This window comes from Apium graveolens, chromosome 10, assembly GCF_009905375.1.
Source record: "Apium graveolens cultivar Ventura chromosome 10, ASM990537v1, whole genome shotgun sequence".
Taxonomy (NCBI): Eukaryota; Viridiplantae; Streptophyta; class Magnoliopsida; order Apiales; family Apiaceae; genus Apium; species Apium graveolens.
This window is the reverse complement of record NC_133656.1, coordinates 217,836,176-217,856,853: the sequence shown is the minus strand read 5'-3', so window position 1 is coordinate 217,856,853 and position 20,678 is coordinate 217,836,176. Positions and strand designations below refer to the sequence as shown.

Sequence of the window (20,678 nt, the reverse complement as noted above, 5' to 3'; positions counted from 1 at the left end):
TAGCCTCAAGATTTGTTTAATTTGGAGTAATGTCATATTAATATAATACTTTAACTTATCAGCAAACTTGTTAATTTTAACATCTATAACTTTATTACTAGCCTCATACATGACTAAATTATTCAACTATGAATCTCATAGGAAGAATACAAGTTGTAAGTGTGAAATGATCTTCTTACAAGATACCAAAAAGTGGAAGACATTATTAAAGTCTTAAAAACTTATTCTCATACTCTGGATGATTGTGGAGGATTCACCCTATATATTCACTATGCATACATTATGTTTGTGACACCTCTGTATTTTATTATATATAAAAACTAATTCAGAAATCTGTAATACAATTTATAAATCAATTGATAATATTCATTGAATATTATTAATTAAATCATTTTGAAAAACTTTACTAGCGGAAAACAAAACTCAAATGTTCTATATACACAAATGCAGGGACTCTGGAGCATAACTGGTCGACTCGTAACTCAACCTGAAAAACATGAACGATTTTGATGAGTCGCAACTTAGTGAGCATAAATTGATACAACTTATACTCTAACAAGTCAAATATAGAAAATAAATCAAGTACTTATACGATGTACACGTATATATTTGCCTCTGTATTTTATTTTCTTTGTTATTACCATTCATATCATGCATCACTCCGGGATTCTAAGTATTTGGCACAAAGGTCCATGAATTAACTCGAAGGTTTCTAAGTATATGACTCGAAGGCCCCAAGTATAAACCCGTATATTTTCAAGTTTATTTGCGAGATATGAACGTTACAACGACTTTATTTAGCCAAGTGCAGATGAATGATATGCGTATAATATATATTAATTGTATAACCTTTTCCTGTGTCCATAAACCAAACCATATACATATAACATTTTCTGTATAATCCGTCATGGGTCATACTATCTAAATTCATATCATGTTCACATAAATATCACAATATCACAAACATATCATTAATCAGTTAAGATCCAAATAACCACATATATACAAGTAGTCACCAGCTATACAAATAATTATCACTAACAATTTCATAAACACAAATCATGTATAACACATATCAAGACAAATTTCCGATTTACTTACCTTATTCCAGGCACTTTAATCACATATTTACCTCATCTCTTCATACCTTGTTAAAACATCAGGAAACCTAAATTAACATACAAATATTAATAGTTGAACACTTGGATATTGATTCATGTATAACTCTTCTAGATATACCAATGCATTTTAAAAGACACGTGGTGACTTTCTCTTTTTCCAACAGCTTTAGACATTCTCGCTACAAAGCATATAACTCCAAATTGGTACAAGACAATCATCTATTTCTTTTTTCTGAGAAAACTAGATAAATAATTCTGAAATATATCCAAAATTTACTGTATTATATTGGTTTTTCAATTTACTAAATAAATTTAAAGTTTGTTGTGCTAATTGTTAGCAATAGCCTGAAATAGGTTTACTATATCACTTGTATCTCAACCTGTACATGTCTGGTAGCTTTCAAATTTCGCATTCATATACTTCAAACATAAACCTACAAGTTTCACATCTTAACCATCAGGTAATTAAGCCTTTAAAGCTCTCTAAACAGTCACACAAAACATAACGTCCAATCTGAATTTCAAGGCATTGTTGCGCGAACTTTACTCAAATATTTTTAATAAAATTTAAAATAATCGTTTGAACATAAAACTTCCCAGATTTTATCTTCACTATAATTAATATCTCCCATTAAAATTTCAAACCAAAAGCATGCATATAACCAAGTAAACTAATCAACCATAATTAACAATAACAAACCAAATAATAGTTAAACCTCATAAATCCCCTATACACATGTCAAATTTAAATATACATACTCGTGAATTATAAAAAATAAAATCAAAATTCGTGAATTAAATATTATATATTTTTAATCATGAATCAAGTTCAATCCAAGAAATCACATGATCAAATAAACTTCAAAAATATCATTTCTCCCAATTTCTACATAAATCCTAACTTTTCTTCAACTCCAAATTCAAAAAAGCCACAATTTAATCATGTAAAACTATACATGTATATATACATGTGCAAGCTACACCAAGTAACTGAAATGAGAATTTGAAGCCAAAAATAATGTTTATATGTGTGTAGGAACCGAGAAAGAGAGAGAGAAGAGAGGAAAGAAAATGGATATCCTTTCTTTTTTCTTCTTTTATCAGTATACTTATCTATCTATATCTATCTTTTCTTAATCTCTTTTTATTTTTTATGGACAACCAAAACTTATTAAATAAGCTTTATAAACAAAACTAAAATAAAATCTATTTAAGACCCTTACTAAAATTTTGTATTTGTTATCTCATATTATTAATCTCCCGATTAACCCAAATAGAAATCTACAATTAAAATCACGTAAATAAATAAATAAATTCTAACAGATTCAGAATTGAAGCAAATAAAAATATAATTTATAAAATAATTCACATATAAAGCAGTTAAATATGAAATATGTATTTTCAAGAATTTTTCGGGCAAAGATGTTACATGATTTGTCTTCTTTAATTTGTTCCTCTAGCCGTGTGAAGAAACTATCCATCTTCACAGAGATTGACCTGGAAGCTTGACTATAAGAGCCTAAAGAATTATTTGAGAAAAAAGTTTTATTAGTTTTGTTATGTCATGTGAAGCCTCCTGCATTAAAAAAAAGAGACATAATTCGACAATCGAGGAGCACCCACTAGCTATAACTTTAACAAAGAAGTACTTACTATGAAAATAATTATTATATAACCAGAGATGTATGGCCTCTTTGAAGTCAATTTCTGGTGGAATTGAACATCACATCTAAGATTAGATAACTCATTTGTGGTCGTTTGGTCCTTCTTACGTTGAGGTTTGACCTTTCTCGGTCACCAATCCCTTGTTAGTTGAAAGATGTGAGCTTTCTCGGTCACCAATCCCTTGTTAGTTGAAAGATGTGGGCTGTATCAATAGATGAGATTAGAACTATGTAAAAGTTAAATATTAATATTATTAAAGTACAATTTATAATACAAAAAAATATTTTTAATATACATATACATATATATATATATATATATGAAATAATTTGATTTAGACATTTCAAAAAAGAGGTATTAGTTCTTTAAGGATGTGTACCACAAGTTTATGCACATTATATTTTTATTAATTAACTAAAAATATGTAATAATTTGTGAAAATAAAAAAGAAAGAAGACAATTTTGATAAATTAGAAACGCGTGTGCGCGCACACACACATATATATAACATACAATATGCAATATTGAATTAAACAAGAATAATATCGCATAATTTATATTATAATCGTCCCAGATCCTGGGTTCGATCCTGGCTCACCCCAAGAATTGTTGAGAACAGATACTCATTTGTAAGGCTATAAGCCAAAATTAGTCAAAAAAAAAAAATTACCAGTACTCGGCAGAAACGAGAAATTGATTTTTCGGAGCACTTTCTTCATTGTCTACTGCATATATAAAAAATTCAAATTTGGTTACTGAAAGAAGTATAACACATGACAAACATCATAAATCAAATCACTACTGATTTAATCAACGTTAATATAAACTAAAAATTTAAAATTGAACATCGATTTTCTTTAGTTCAATTTGTGAAACTCATAAATCAATAACCAAATTGGGTGTGCCCGTGTGTTTTCACATAATACAAATTCATGTTTTGGGAGTAGATCAAAGTTTTGTTCACTTTACATAAAAAGAAATTTAAAATTAAAATTTTTCAAGATTCACAAAATAACAACCCGATTTTCTTAATTGAGTTCAGAATTTAATCAAAACAAAATACAAATTTATCGATTCATATATATATATGTGTGTGTGTGTGTGTTTGTGTGTGTGTTTATGTGTGTGTCATGTCCAATATTATAAAATTAGATTTGAGTACAACTTACCGAGTCGATGTACATATGATCAGAACAAGAAACATTTAGCACGCAAATTAATAAGATCGAAAACTAACACTTCAATCTCGGATTGTTTATAAAGATGTCTCTATTTTGGTAGAGGGTGCAAAGATTTATAGATAGTGATAGAGAGAAGAAGATGAGAAGCGGCTGATGAGAAACTATAGTGAAAAGATCACATGTTTTTATAAGAAGATATAATAGTACATGATATAAATTGGGCCGGACCCTAAAATGTTTTAACACAATACCGAGAAAGACCATGATATTTTATTATGATTCTTTAAAACATAAAAATTAGAATATTATTTTGTTCAAAATAATCATATAAGGATTATTTATTAAAAAAAAATATTAATTTTTTTAGCAATAATTTTTATCAATGACCTATCAAGTGATATTTTTCGTCGATTGATTTATAACCAATCAACAAATAATTATATAGGTGCAACTGATAATAAAATTCTATACATCAATAAATAGAAATACATTTTATCAACGTATGCGAAGAAAAAACAATTGAATTCTAAATATGTGAAGACTTGTGTTTTTTTACAAGTTAAAAGAAAAACAACTGTTATTTCGAAAACTCAACGAATGATTAATAAAATGTGTATCAACTATTAAGTAGTATTTAACAAATCAACAGATGTAAAAGTAATCGACTGATAAGGTTAACAATTAATTATCAGTTGAAAGTAATTTATCATGAACAATAAGATAAATTGACAAATTATTTTTTGCAGAAATCACATATAATTTGAAAATTAAATATTACTAACCCACTTAGTTATTAAATGAAAAATGGAGCATGCTCATAATAAAGATAATTTGAAAGAACCCAAAAATGACGATGAACATCGAGGAAATTTTCATAAATAACTAATACAAAGAATGAGCACATGACAAGTATTTCTACTTGTAAGCTCTCTAGTATATAATAATATCTAGTAGCATGGTAGTAAAACTTATAAAACACCACATGAAACTATCTTTGGTATTTAGAAATATTTAGTAAATAGAAAAATTGCAATAAAAGTTAGCAGTTGTGTAATATTACATAGATTCATCAACACTACATGAAAATTTAAATAATGTTTTTTATATTTCATTTCAATTTTAAAATTTCAAGTTCAATAGTTAGTGATTTAAATATCAAGAAAATATTCTAATTTGTGTTCTATTAGAAGATATCAAGAAAACATTCTAATTTGTGATTGCTAGTTATTAATCAGCTAGTTGACTTCATTAGTATGAGACCTTTTGGGAGTTGAACAAAAATAAATCCGTGTGGGTCTACCTCGGAGCGGAAAATCTCATACTAATATGAAGTTAAGACATGTTTAACAAGTCCAATAATTGGTATAAGGGCTATGATTATTATGATCTATAATAATCTGAGATGGACTTCCAAAATGAACCTAAGAAGTAGCAGACAGACTTTCCAGTATAGGCTGTATGGAGGCATATAACCAATCTCACATGAACTTCCGAAATGGACATATAAAATGGTAGATGGACCTTCCAGTATGGGTCTTGTGGGAGGCATATAACCAGATGGACTTACAATATGGGTCAAACGAGAGTTAGATCACACAATCAAGAGACGGATTCGACTGATTTTGGACTTATAGTATGGATCAAGGGGAGCCTGATTACACAATCAGGAGGTAGATTCTATAGATGTTGAGCATGATTTGTGTAGAGGAGATTGTTAAGAGTTTTCTCATATTGTTAGTGGGGGGAAATCTTGCTAGTTTATAATCAGGTAGTTAGCTTCATTAATATGAGGTCTTTTAGGGGTTACCTAAAAATAAAATGTGCAGACCAGACCCTGCGCGAGTTATATTATACTTATGTAGATTTAAGGTATACTTAGAAAGCCCGACATATTCAACTCCCTCTAGAAACTACTAACTACTTTACATTACGAGTTAAATGCACTTTTTACCCTTTTACTTTGTTTCAAAAACAAATATGTACCAAAACTTTGAAAAACTCAATTAGCACCCTTATACTTTAACTTGGAGATTCATTAATCACCCTTTTCAGATTTTTGTTAAATTAAGTCGCGCAAAAAACGGAAATTCGGCAATATACCTAATCAAAATAAATTTTAATTTTTTCAAATAATTTTTAAAATTGTATTTTTTCTTTATATGAACTATAAAATAATAGATTTTGAATTTTTAAATTATACTATTAATTTTAGTTACGATTTTCATTTTTATGATATTAATTTCAAAATTTTACAACTATACTACGATTAAATTTAAGTATATTATCAAAACTAATTGTTAAAATTGTTTTTAATAGAATTATAAAATATTAACATTAATACTATAAAATTAAAATCAAAAGAGAAATTACTAGTAATATTTATAAATTTTAAATTTACAACTTTGTATCAAAATTTAATTTTTAATGTTATTTGAAAGATATCAAATTAAGTTTACTTATTTTTTTACTAATTTTTTGATTTTGCCCCTATTCAATTCAATGAATATAGGAAAAGGGGTGCATAATGAATGCCAAAATATAAGTAAAGGGGTGTAATGTATTTTTCCCAAACTTTTGATACACATTTATTTTTTAATCAAAGTTGAGGGGTGCAAATGATAATTAACTCTTATATTATTGTTGATTATGTGAATAATAAATTATTTATAACAAGTATTACAAATGTCAAATATTTTTATGTTGTTGACGAGATTCGCACTCTACTTTTAATAAAAATCTAAATATTCTTGTTTATTTATTTTAAAAGATTTAACAATTCTTGTTATTTATATAATTAACTCGTTAATCAACTAATATTAAAAACGAGAGATTAATCCACCAACATTAAGGTATAACATGTACATTTATAATCTTGTACTAACTTTTATCCTATAAAAAATGAAGGATTTCGAGTCATAAACGTAACATAAACAACATACAAAAATCATAAAATTCAGAATTTATCGATACTCTACGCATGATCCATGCGAAAAATGATATTTAATTCGTGGATAGTAGTGCTTACCTTGGAAGCTTTACAAATTTGATGTCTAATGAAGGTCCTTGAATATTTTTGATCACCACGTATCCTACCTTGAATGATCTACATCGTAAAAGTATCCACACGAATGATTAAGTGGGGGAGGAGTTGTACCAGTACTCTAAACCGAATATGTTCTTCTTCTATATTTCTTTCTTTGATAGCTGTTAGGTTTTGTGTTTTTAACTTATAAAAACGTAACTCTTTCAATCAGCCACCTTAGAATATATAGTAAATTCAAATTCTACCCACATATTTAATAATAGTCTCACTTAACATTTGAGCGTAGCCACACATTTCATAGCATACCTCAAATAATTGGGCCAATAATATTGTTAAGTGGCATTTATGTCCACTTATTATGTCCTACAAAGGCTTGAATTGGTGTTTGTACTCAAGTTATTTGTGTTTTGATGTGTTTTGTACTGTTTTTGCATTTTAGGCTTAAATAAAAGACACATGTGAATTGACATTGATTTGATGCTAATTTGGTGTTTGGAATGTGTGTTGTGAATATGTTGTGCACTTGATGATTACCTAAACAAAACATCTAAGTAGATTTTACTTAGTGAAATAATGTAGCACTCGACGGATAAGAATTATAGTTCCGACGGATAACTCATTTTGAGTACCGACGGATGAGTAATTTATTATCCATCGAGTGAGTAGTTTATAAAATGATAAGTTTGTAGCACAGTGTTGTATGCACCTTTGTATAGAATCTGTAGTAGCATATAAGTCATGTTGACTTTAACTAGATATGCAGAATAGGTTGATTAACTGTACATAAGCAATGTCTTGTAATTCTGTATAAGTGAAATGAAGTCAAGTGCCAAAATAGCTATCAACGGATGCTTAACAAAGCTTCGACGGATGATCAAATGACTCTCAACGGATGTTCAAAATAGCAGTTGACGGATAATCAAGTAAGTCATCGACGGATGATCTGAAAGTCGACGGATGTTAATATCAAGATTCAAACATCAGTTGAACAGTGAAAGCTGACACACAGCCGTCGAGATTGGATACAAACACTGTAGAAGCCTATTAACTGGGTCATAGAGGACGAAAAGCAGCAAAGATCAAGACTGTTAGATTTTATATTTATTCAGTTCTTTTTGACTTTGTAATCTTGGTAATATATATAAACCAAGAGAGTAGCAAAGAAAAAGTAGCTTAGAAACAAACACAGAGAAATCTTTGTAAGCATTATCTTTAGCATTTCCTGTGTTCTTAGCTGTTCTATCTTGTAAAAGCAGCTGTGAGCATTTCTGCACACAGAGTTCTCTCGATATATTAATATATATCTCTGGTGGAATTGTTTAAATCCACTAGAAAGTTTTTAAAGACTCTTGTTTTTTAATTACTCTTGTTTTGATTCATTAAAGTTTATATTCCGCATTGTGCTAATCAAAACAAACATATCTATAATCGAGTTGAACATTTTTATTTCAAGGAAAAGATAAAGAATTTCATTCAACCCCCCTTCTGTAATTCTTGCTATATTGTTAAGGGACTAACAATTGGTATCAGAGCAAGCTCTTAATCTACAAAGAGTTTAAAGATCAAAACAATTCAGCAAGATGAACAAGAAAGATGTTGGAATCAAGATTCCTTTTCTGGATAAAGATAATTACCATCATTGGAAGGTAAAGATGCATCTTCATATGCTTTCTCAAGATGAGGCCTATGTGGACTGCATAGAAAGAGGCCCTCATGTTCCAATGAGAGCTGCAACAGGAAATGAACCATCAGTTCCAAAGCCAAGGCATGAATGGTCTGATCCTGATCTTGAACAAGTCAGGAAAGATAAAAAGGCCATGAACATTCTGTTCAATGGTGTTGATGCAGATATGTTTGATAACATCATCAACTGTAAGACTGCCAAGGAAGTTTGGGACACAATACAGATAATCTGTGATGGTACTGAGCAAGTAAGAGAAAATAAAATGCAGCTCCTGATTCAGCAATATGAGCATTTTCACAATGAAGAAAGTGAGTCACTCACTGACATTTTTAGTAGATTCCAAAAGCTACTAAATGCTCTTAAATTGCATGGAAGAGTCTATCAGACTAAAGACTCCAATCTGAAATTTCTCAGATCTCTTTCAAAGGAATGGAAACCAATGACAGTCTCATAGAGAAACTCACAAGATTATAAGGAGTTTACTTTGGAGAGACTGTATGGCATTCTGAAGACCTATGAGCTTGAAATAGAGCAGGATGAAAGAATGGAGAGAGGAAAGAAGAAAGGAGGATCCATTGCACTAGTTGCTGAACTGGAAAAGGAGAAGGAAGTGAAGATGGAAGCTGTGGAATCAACTTCAAAGGCCTGTGAAAGCAAGGGTAAAGGGCTAGCTACAGAAAGTGAAGATTCTTTGAGTCAAGATGACATGGAGGACATTGATGAGCACCTAGCATTCCTTTCAAGAAGATTTGCCAAGCTCAAGTTCAAGAAGAACTTTGGAGCTGCCAAGCCAAATAGAAACATGGTGGATAAGTCAAAATTCAAGTGTTTCAAATGTGGCTTGGCAGGGCATTTTGCAAATGAGTGTAGAAAGTCAGATTCTAGTGAGAAGAGATTTGAGTCTGTGGATTATAAGAAAAAATACTTTGATCTACTCAAACAGAAGGAAAGGGCTTTTATTACACAAGAGAATGACTGGGCAGCTGATGGTTTGGATGAAGATGAGGAGATCAGCTATGTCAATCTAGCCCTTATGGCCAAGTCTGATGAAACAGAGACAAGTTCCTCAAGCAATCAGGTAATTACTACAAACCTTGCACATTTATCTAAAGTTGAGTGTAATGATGCAATAAATGACATGTCTACAGAATTGTATCATTTGCGTGTTACACTTAAGTCCCTCACTAAAGAAAATGCTAAAATCAAAGAAAACAACTTGTTTTTGAGTGAGAGGAATAATGTGCTTGAGTCTCAGTTTGTTGAGTTTGAGAAACTAAAAATTGAGTGTAGAATTGCTAAGGAGGAATTAACTGAGTCCTTGAAAAAGGAAGAAATTTTAAAGAAGCAGCTCGATCATGAACAGGAGGTGATTAAAGCATGGAAAACATCCAGAGATGTTCATGCTCAAATCACCAAGGTTCAAGGAATTGAGTCCTTTTGTGATGAAGCCTGGAAAAAGAATAAGGAGAAACTAGAACCTATTTTGGTAGATGGATTGCTGACAGATGTAGACTCGACGGATGATGAGGACTATCCGTCGGATAACAAAATGTGTTATCCGTCGAATGATAAAAATCCTCATCCGTCGGCTGTGAACAAACCCATTAGTAAAGCCAAATTAACCAAGCTTAATGAAAAGTATGGGTCTGTTTCCAAGAACTTTGTTTCAGGGGAGTCAAGTCAAGCCAATAAAGGGAAGAAGGCTAATGTTGGTCACATGACTGTCAAACAGTTGAGTGACAGACTTGAGAAGATAGAGGTAAAAACAGAAACTAAAAGAAAAAACAATAGGAATGGTAAAGTAGGGATTAACAAACATAAGAACTACACACCTGACAAATATGCTCCTAGAAAAATCTGTGTCAAATGTGGCAGTGTAAATCATTTGTCTGTTAATTGCAAATCTGCCATGCCTACTCCCATGTTTGTTCAGCCTCAATTCTCTAACATGAATGCCATGCCTCCTATGCCTGTTAATGCTATGCCTACACAGAACATGAATGCACAGTTTGCTAATATGCCATTTGCACCTAATCCATATTATGCTGCATACAATATGCCTCAAATGTCATTTAGCATGCCTTACTGGAACAACATGTTTGCACCAAGCATGCCATTTCCTGTTAGCCATAACATGCATAATAATTCTGTAGCACCTAGTGGTTTCAAAGGCCCAACTCAAATGACTAAGGAAGAATCTGAAATTCCTAAGTCAAATGAGTTAAAACCTAAGAAACAGAAGAAGAAAGCTAACAAGGCAGGACCCAAGGAAACTTGGGTACCAAAATCAACTTGATTTGATTTTGATGTGTGCAGGGAAACAGAAGGAATCTTTGGTACTTGGATAGTGGTTGTTCAAGGCACATGACTGGTGATTTTACCCTGCTCACAGAGTTTGAAGAGAGAGCTGGCCCAAGTATCACTTTTGGAGATGACAACAAAGGTTATACTGTAGGATATGGCTTGATTTCAAAGGACAATGTCATCATTGAAGAGGTTGCCTTAGTGGATGGTCTCAAACACAATCTGTTGAGTATTAGCCAGCTTTGTGATAAAGGCAACTCAGTAACCTTCAACAAAGAAACCTGTGTTGTGATTAATAATCAAAACAACAAAGTGGTTCTCACTGGTGTGAGAAGAGGAAATGTGTATCTAGCTGACTTCAACTCAAATAAAGCAGAATTTGTAACTTGTCTTCTCAGTAAAGCAAGTCAAGATGAAAGTTGGCTATGGCACAAGAAGCTATCCCATTTGAACTTCAAGACCATGAATGAGCTGGTAAAGAAAGAGCTAGTTAGAGGCATTCCTCTGGTGGAGTTTACAAAGGATGGACTGTGTGATGCCTGCCAAAAAGGGAAGCAAATTAAAGCATCATTCAGGAAGAAACTTGATTCAGTAATTGAAGAACCTCTGCAACTGCTTCACATGGATTTGTTTGGACCAGTCAATGTTTTGTCAATCTCAAAGAAAAGATTTTGCCTAGTAATTGTAGATGATTTCTCAAAGTTCTCTTGGATCTATTTCCTAAAGTCCAAAGATGAAGCTAGTGAAATCATCATCAATCACATAAGGCAAGTTAACAATCATCCTGCTTTCAAAGTTAGAAGAATCAGGAGTGACAATGGAACTGAGTTCAAGAACTATGTCATGAGAGCATTCTGTGAGGAAAATGGGATCCTGCATGAGTTTTCAGCAGCAAGGACTCCACAACAGAATGAAGTAGTGGAAAGAAAGAATAGATCTCTTATTGAAGCTGTAAGGACAATGCTTGAAGAATCAAAATTACCAACATATTTCTGGGTTGAAGCTGTCAACACTGCATGCTACACTCAGAACATCTCTCTGATTAATCAAGCAAAATGCAAGACACCTTATCAATTGTTCAAGAACAAGAAGCCAACTCTGAACTTTCTTCATGTCTTTGGCTGTAAATGCTATATTCTGAGAAATCAAACTGATCAAAATGGGAAGTTTGATGCTAAAGCAGATGAAGGAATTTTTGTTGGATATGCTGTTGGTAAAGCATATAGAGTCTACAATCTAAGAACCAACATTGTTGTTGAATCTATACATGTTGTGTTTGATGATAAAAAGATTGAAGGACTAAAAGATGGAGATTATCATGAGAGCCTCAAATTCGACAATGTTGAGATGGTCAGTGAAGAAAGTGATGATGAAAGTGATCAAGAAACAGTGTCTAAGGATAATGCAGACAAATTTACTACAAATGAAGCACAAAACTCAACACCCGTCGAGTTACATAATGCTTCATCCGTCGGAAGGCAATCTGTATTATCCGTCGGAAGACAACCTGCCTCATCCGTCGGTACTCAAAATTCACCATCCGTCGGGTTATCAAAAGGAGCAGGAAGTCAAGGCAGATCACCCATAGAAAGCACCCCAATTTTAAATCAAAGATCCACAAACTCAGGGGGAGTTTCTAGCAATCAAAACTCAATCACACATCAAGACAACATTGAGGTCTCTTCATCTAGGGCTAATCTACCTCAACCAAGGAAATGGACAAAAGATCACCCCTTTGAACTGATTATTGGTGATGTTTCTTCCAGAGTTCAAACCAGGAGAGCAACTCAAGAAGAATGTCTATACAGTAGCTTCCTGTCTAAGGAAGAACCAAAGAAGGTAGAAGAAGCCTTATTAGATCCTGATTGGATTTTAGCTATGCAGGAGGAGCTAAACCAATTTGAAAAGAATAAAGTATGGAAGCTGGTACCCAAGCCTAAAGGAAAGAATCCAATAGACACCAAATGGGTATTCAGAAACAAGATGGATGAAAATGGCATAGTAGTAAGGAACAAAGCAAGATTGGTTGCTAAAGGCTATTGTCAACAAGAAGGGATAGATTTTGATGAAACATTTGCTCCTGTTGCAAGACTTGAAGCCATCAGAATCTTCTTAGCCTATGCAGCCCATGCCAATTTCAAGGTCTATCAAATGGATGTCAAAAGTGCCTTTCTGAATGGAGATTTGGAGGAAGAAGTGTATGTAAGTCAACCTCCTGGCTTTGAAGATCCAAATTTCCCAGAGCATGTCTACTATCTATTGAAAGCACTTTATGGACTGAAGCAAGCACCTAGAGCCTGGTATGACACTTTATCAAAGTTCCTTTTGGAAAATCACTTCACAAGAGGTACTGTAGATAAAACTTTATTTTTCAGAAATGTGAATGGCTCTAGCATACTTGTTCAAATTTATGTAGATGATATTATTTTTGGCTCTACAGATGAAAAACTTTGTAAAAAGTTTGTCAAACTGATGCAAAGCAAGTATGAAATGAGTATGATGGGAGAACTAACTTACTTTCTTGGTTTACAAGTTAAGCAAGTTAGTGATGGAATATTCATTAGTCAAACTAAATATATTTTTGATCTTTTAAAGAAGTTTGATCTGATGGATTGCACATCTGCAAAAACTCCTATGGCCACTGCAACTAAGCTTGAACTAAACACTACTGAAAAGTCTGTGGATATTTCAAGTTATAGAGGCATGGTTGGCTCACTTCTGTACTTAACAGCCAGTAGGCCAGATATAATATTTGCTACATGTTTGTGTGCTAGATTTCAGGCTGATCCTAGAGAGTCTCATTTGATAGCTATTAAAAGAATTTTCAGATATCTCAAAGGAACACCAAACCTTGGCATTTGGTATCCTAGAGATTCTGGTTTTGATCTAACTGGTTATTCAGATGCAGATTATGCAGGTTACAGAATTGATAGAAAAAGCACAACAGGAACCTGTCAATTTCTAGGAGACAAGCTTGTGTCCTGGTTCAGTAAAAAGCAAAATTCAGTTTCTACTTCTACAGCTGAAGCTGAATATATTGCCGCTGGCAGTTGCTGTGCACAGATTTTATGGATGAAAAATCAATTGCTAGACTATGGTTTGCAAGTTGAAAGGATTCCTATTTTCTGTGACAACACAAGTGCAATTGCCATCACTAAAAATCCAGTGCAACATTCAAGGACAAAGCATATAGACATCAAGTACCATTTCATAAGGGAACATGTAATGAATGGTACTGTAGAGTTACATTTTGTTCCAAGTGAGAAGCAACTTGCAGATATTTTTACCAAGCCACTGGATGAATCCACCTTTTCTAGGTTGGTAAGTGAGTTAGGTATGCTTAATTACTCTTGAATTTATCTGAATTATTCTTGCAAGTTGAAAAGAAGCCAGAAATTTAGTTGATTTTTAGTCTTGGATGAAATTTTGGCTAAGTCAAAATTTGTCTTTCGACGGATGACCATTATCCATCGGGTTGAGTCATCCGTCGATATACAAATTGTAAATAAAGATCAATTACTTTTCTGGAATATTTTAAAGCTCGACGGATAACATTTTATCCTCATCCATCGAAGTGTCTAAATCTTAACCGTTAATTCCCTGAACATTATCCATCGAGTATACTTACAGTTTATAAGCATTACACGACGGATAATGGGTGGAATTTTTATAGTTTATTTTAAAACGGTAATTTTAGGCAGTTTCTATTGGGTAATTTATTTCTCTTTATTTTTTTTATCCGTTGAGTTTGAGCAAAGTATAAAAGCCTATTTCATTCTAATCATTTTCTTTTATCATTCTCAAATTCAACTGTCTTAATTCATTCTCTCTCAAGCAAAAATCCCCTTTCTCTTCAAGCTTTTCTTCCCTAACAATGGCACCCGTAGTAAAGATCATGTCACAGACTGGGTTCATCTATGAGAAGAACAACTTCACTGCCTTGGTCAATAAGGGGATTCAGCAATCTGAAGACTATCATGAGATGATGGACTTCGTGAAGAACTGCAAGTTAAGTTTTGCTATGCTGGAATCACCCACAATTTATTGTGAAGTTGTTGAGGAGATGTGGACAACATCAATCTACAACTCTACTGACAAAACCATCACTCTGACCATCAAAGGTAATGTTTTCTGTATCAATAGTGATGTCATAAAAGCATGTTTCAAGATTCCTGATGACAATGTTACTGCACCACACACTGACACTGATATTGTCAATATGCTAAATTCCATTCATTATGCACTTCCTACTGCAAAACTAAGTGAAATTAGAAGACTAGGTCTTAGGAAGGAATGGAGTTACTTGTGTGATGTAGTAACTAAGGTCTTTTCTGGAAAAATCAGTAATTTTGATTCTGTAAACATTTCCATGCTTAACATGCTATACATGCTAGTTACAGACAAATATTACAACTTAAGTGATCTGGTTGTGTATGAGTTAGGTTACAAACTAGGCGACTTAGCCAAAAGAGGAAAGAATATTTACTATGCTAGATTTTTTATGCTTTTGGCTAACCATCTTTGTGAAGAGATTGTACTTGAGAACCCAACCAACAAATTAGCGTGTTGGGTTCAAGAGAGAAGAATCATTGCAGATCTGAACAGAGCCAACCATCACAAGGATGTGCCAATGTTCTATTTTCCTGTAATGATGGCACCTCAGGTAAGTGAGGTAAGTTCATCTACACTCTCAACTATTCCAATCCCTTCTATTACTTTGACTTCAGGCATAGCTATGGCAACTGTGACAATGACCAAATAGTTGCCTACCAAAGCTGCCAAAACAACTGCAATTCTTAAATCCAAATCAAAGAAAACCCCCTCTGGTATCTCCCAAAAGGTACCAGTTGAAAATCCTACCAAACACAAAGAGGGGAGTGTGAAGGAGGGTAAGATAGGTGAGGGAAGGGGTGAACATCAAAGAAACCCCAAGGATAAGGTTGGAGAGATAAGTGAATCCCAGCCTAGCCACACTGCAGTTTCCCAACAAACTGCAGTGCTTAAAAAGGACAGAAGCTCATTTCTAGCTGCATCCTTCCAAAAGGATGTGGCTATTGAACAAAGCTCTCATCCAAGAGCACAGGCCAAGAGGGTTAGGGACACAAGCCTACACCAAACTTACACTAGAAAGAAGAAATCCAAAACAACTGGGGATGCACAGGACACACACTTAGTGCAAACTGATGCTAAAGACACAGTCCCTGCACCTTCTCAAATTCAGATTGATGTGGCTCCAATAAATATGGAGTCACAGCCAAAATCTCTCTTGATAGAAGCCACTGAAACACAATACTCACCAACCAACTCACTGGAAGTGGACATGATAAACACTTCAATTCTTGATTCCCCTTCTTTAACTCTGTTGGGGAAGCCAAAATCTAGTGCAAGTGAGCATCATCTTTTAGATGATTTGTTGGCTCACTTGCCAATTCTTTCTGATTCTATTGTGACATCTGTGCCTCAAATAACTTCAATCAACACAGAGTCAACAATAGTTTCTCTTCCCACCTCATTCATTTCTACTCTTTCGATGGATATTGCTCATCCGTCGGGTAGTGATTGTATCCCGACGGATAAGCTTAACAGCAGTTATCCGTCGGATAGCTTTACCACTCACCCGACGGATATCATTTATCCGTCGAGTGTCTCTGCACAACTTCAAACTTCAATAATTTCTAGTACAGAAGATTTGGTGGTAATACAATCACTCTTAGGACTGAGAGAGGAGAGTGTATTGAGTGAGAGGCTGGGTTGCTCCCAGGCAAAAGGAGAGGAAAAGAGTGAATCTCAGCAATCCATTCATTCAGGATTGGCAAAAGTGAGTGAGAGGAGTCCCACCTTAGTAGGTGAAGGTGAGGGTGTGAGGGTGGGGAGCCAGGGTGAGACCCTGATGCAATAAAAGAGAGAATATGAGAGAAAAACAGGTACTGGAGCAATAAGGATGGAGCCAACCATTGCTATTGAGTCAATGATTGTGGAGGATGCTGAAAAGGAAAGACAATTTCAGCAACATTACAAAGCTGTAATTGATAACATTTCCTTGGACGCTGACACTTTTACTCACCCTGTTTCAGCCTATCAACTGTTGGCTGCTCAGGGCAATGTGGAGGCAGAGCAGACTTTACACTTAGTGCACACCACATAATCTCTTCAAAGAGATAAAGCTGCTGTCAACAGGATGCCTCCTCAAGCTGGAGAGCCATCTGAAGAATTTGGAGTAAATTCTGATGATGATGACTCTAGTTCTTTGAATAGAAGCATGAACTTAGGGGGAGCTGAAGGCCAAAGTTCTGATTTAAGTTTACCTGAATGGGCATGGGCAAAGGACTTTACACCAGGACAATTTGAGGTGTCCTTGGTAAGACAAGTAACAGCTATTCAGCAAGCCCTTCAGAAAGTTTCAGATGCAGGTACCAAGGCTATTCTTAAAGCTCATCTAGACTCCTTGCACTTAATAAAGATCCAACACTCCGGACAGAATATCAATGTGGATGAATTGAAAAAGGAGATAACTGACTTAAAGACATACAACTCTGAGAAACTGGATTCACTAATGCCATATGGTATCATGCATGATTTATTACAAAGGTTGAGAAGAGAATCAGATTCTGAAAAGAAGATAGCCAAGCTGGAGACCAGAGTTCAAATTATTGAGAATTCAGTGGCCCTACTTCTTCAAAATCAACAGACTCAGACAAATCTTCTCATGCAACTGGCTAAAGCACAAGGTCTAACTCCTTCACTTGATGATAACAAAAAGGGGGAGAGAGAATCAAGAAAGGGGGAGAAAGGACCAACTAAGGGGGAGAACATTGTAGTTCAAATCAGCAAAGTAATTGTACCTTCAATTACTATCTCCAAGCCACCAGTTGCAGATGGTATAGATCTTATAAATGCAGCAGCAGCAAGTTTGAAAGATGCTGATAAAGAAGAGTTGACTCTGATCAACTGGAAAAAGATTGATGAGGAAATACAGAGAAAGTTTCAATTAGTCAAGGAACCAGATCAGTCAACAATCCATCACTCTCTTGTCAAGCCAATCAATGTGAATGAGATGAGCATGAACTATCTGGAGAAAGGACAATCTTCCTGCATCAAGACTACAAAGGCTGAGATGATTCTTAAACCAAGGGCAAACTATCCAAAGTCATCTTTGAAGAACCCTATGGATACTGTGTATGAGACACCCAAGCCTGATGAAAAGAAGCTTCTGTCAAGATCTATTCTTCTCTACAAAGATCCAGCTGATTCAGCCTCAAGAGAGAGAATTGCAAAGATATTCAGAAATGGGAAGGAAATTTGTGTGGTAGCTGGACATCCACAATTTGCTCAAGCAAAGGAAGAAGAAAAAGCCAGATTGAAGCAGGAAAAGAGGCAAGCTGCTCTAGATGCAAAGAAGTCTAAACAAAAGAAAGAACAGTTTGCTATCTTGACCAAGCTACATGCTGTGAATTCTTCTTAACAAATTCCCTCTCAACCAACTCAAGCTACTGGATCAAAGAAGAAGACTGAAGAACAGAAGAAATCTCCAAGAAAGAAAGAATTGGCTAAAAGAACAAAAAGAAAGTTGGATATTGTTAACAAGGAATTGGAAGATCAATTTCCAATGGAATCCACTAAAGCTGAAACTCAAGCATCAAAGCCCTCTGTGGTATTTGAAGACATAAGGGTGGTGGACCCCTACAGGAACATACATGGAGAGCCTATTGTGCTAAAGGATGAGCCAATAGAGTGGGATAAATTACCAATTTCTGACTTTAACTTGCCAATTCTCACCAAGCCAAGAAGGACAAAATCAAGGGCAGTCAAGAAAGTGAAGCTGTCACCTCTCAAATTCAAGGCAGTAGTCAAAGCTCAACCCAAGATCAACAAGGGAGACTACTTGTACTTGTGTGACATCAAGGAATTTTCAGACCTAAACCTTTATCTGGAGGAGCTGGATGAGGTAAGGGCAATTGATGCATACAGAAACCTACCTGAAAGGTTGGTATTCAAGTACAAAGGAGGAAGGGAGATTCAGTGGCCTCTTCACAGGATACTTCAAGAAAGCCAAGCTGTGTTGATCAAAGTCTATTCATCCTTCAAGAAAAAATTTGGGTTTAATGTAACTGCAAGAAGATTAGTATTGAAGAAGATTGAAGAGCTAAGGAGTGTTAGAGCCAAAGATGCACTACCCAAAACTCTTATCATCCCATACACAGGGAGAAGAGTGCATCTAAGGCCCTACTGGCTGATGGAATTCATGGATGACAAGGGTGTGAGAAGATTCTTCAGACTAGAAGACCAATTGAGTATCTCTAGCAATGAGACTCTTTTGGAAATGCAAGAAATGTTAGATCTCTCAGAATCTGATGAATTAGAATTCCACAGACAGCTCCAGAATCAAATTGAAGAAAACAACAGAAAGCTTGGAAGAAGATCCAGACCTTCAAGAAACTAGAAAAATCTGCTCAGGCTAGAGGAGCATCTTGAATTGACTGTGAGCCAAACCTTGTATACCTTGTTTAAATTGAAGCTCTTTCAGTTTATCTACTTATCTTTAAAGATGTATGTTCAGGATGTTTTGTTATCATCAAGTGTCTCTTAATTTATGGCTACAATTCCAGTAGACATAAATTGGGGGAGATTGTTGTGAATATGTTGTGCACTTGATGATTACCTAAACAAAACATCTAAGTAGATTTTACTTAGTGAAATAATGTAGCACTCGACGGATAAGGATTATAGTTCCGACGGATAACTCATTTTGAGTACCGACGGATGAGTAATTTATTATCCATCGAGTGAGTAGCTTATAAAATGATAAGTTTGTAGCACAGTGTTGTATGCACCTTTGTATAGAATCTGTAGTAGCATATAAGTCATGTTGACTTTAACTAGATATGCAGAATAGGTTGATTAACTATACATAAGCAATGTCTTGTAATTCTGTATAAGTGAAATGAAGTCAAGTGCCAAAATAGCTATCAACGGATGCTTAACAAAGCTTCGACGGATGATCAAATGACTCTCAACGGATGTTTAAAATAGCAGTCGACGAATGATCAAGTAAGTCATCGACGGATGATCTGAAAGTCGACGGATGATAATATCAAGATTCAAACATCAGTTGAACAGTGAAAGCTGACACACAGCCGTCGAGATTGGATACAAACACTGTGGAAGCCTATTAACTGGGTCATAGAGGACGAAAAGCAGCAAAGATCAAGACTGTTATATTTTATATTTATTCAGTTCTTTTTGACTTTGTAATCTTGGTAATATATATAAACCAAGAGAGTAGCAAAGAAAAAGTAGCTTAGAAACAAACACAGAGAAATCTTTGTAAGCACTATCTTTAGCATTTCCTGTGTTCTTAGCTGTTCTATCTTGTAAAAGCAGCTGTGAGCATTTCTGCACACAGAGTTCTCTCGATATATTAATATATATCTCTGGTGGAATTGTTTAAATCCACCAGAAAGTTTTTAAAGACTCTTGTTTTTTAATTACTCTTGTTTTGATTCATTAAAGTTTATATTCCGCATTGTGCTAATCAAAACAGACATATCTATAATCGAGTTGAACATTTTTATTTCAAGAAAAAGATAAAGAATTCCATTCAACCCCCCTTCTGTAATTCTTGCTATATTGTTAAGGGACTAACAATGTGTCAAGAAGATTGCTCGTGAAATGGCCAACTC

General features: G+C 34.3%; 1 long non-coding RNA gene across 3 annotated transcripts; it reads right to left on the bottom strand.

Annotated features, from left to right (window-relative positions):
* Positions 1-277: 277 nt before the first annotated feature.
* LOC141693278 (uncharacterized) lies at positions 278-4,108 on the bottom strand. 3 transcript variants are annotated; one of them, XR_012563057.1, is made up of 6 exons: positions 3,956-4,108; positions 3,457-3,511; positions 2,775-2,988; positions 2,551-2,640; positions 1,102-1,168; positions 278-487 (listed from the first exon to the last, which is right to left on the bottom strand). It is a non-coding gene; the product is annotated as an uncharacterized LOC141693278 (long non-coding RNA). The 3 variants fall into 3 exon arrangements; XR_012563058.1 differs by having other exon boundaries at positions 1,102-1,147; XR_012563059.1 differs by lacking the exon at positions 1,102-1,168.
* Positions 4,109-20,678: the final 16,570 nt, after the last annotated feature.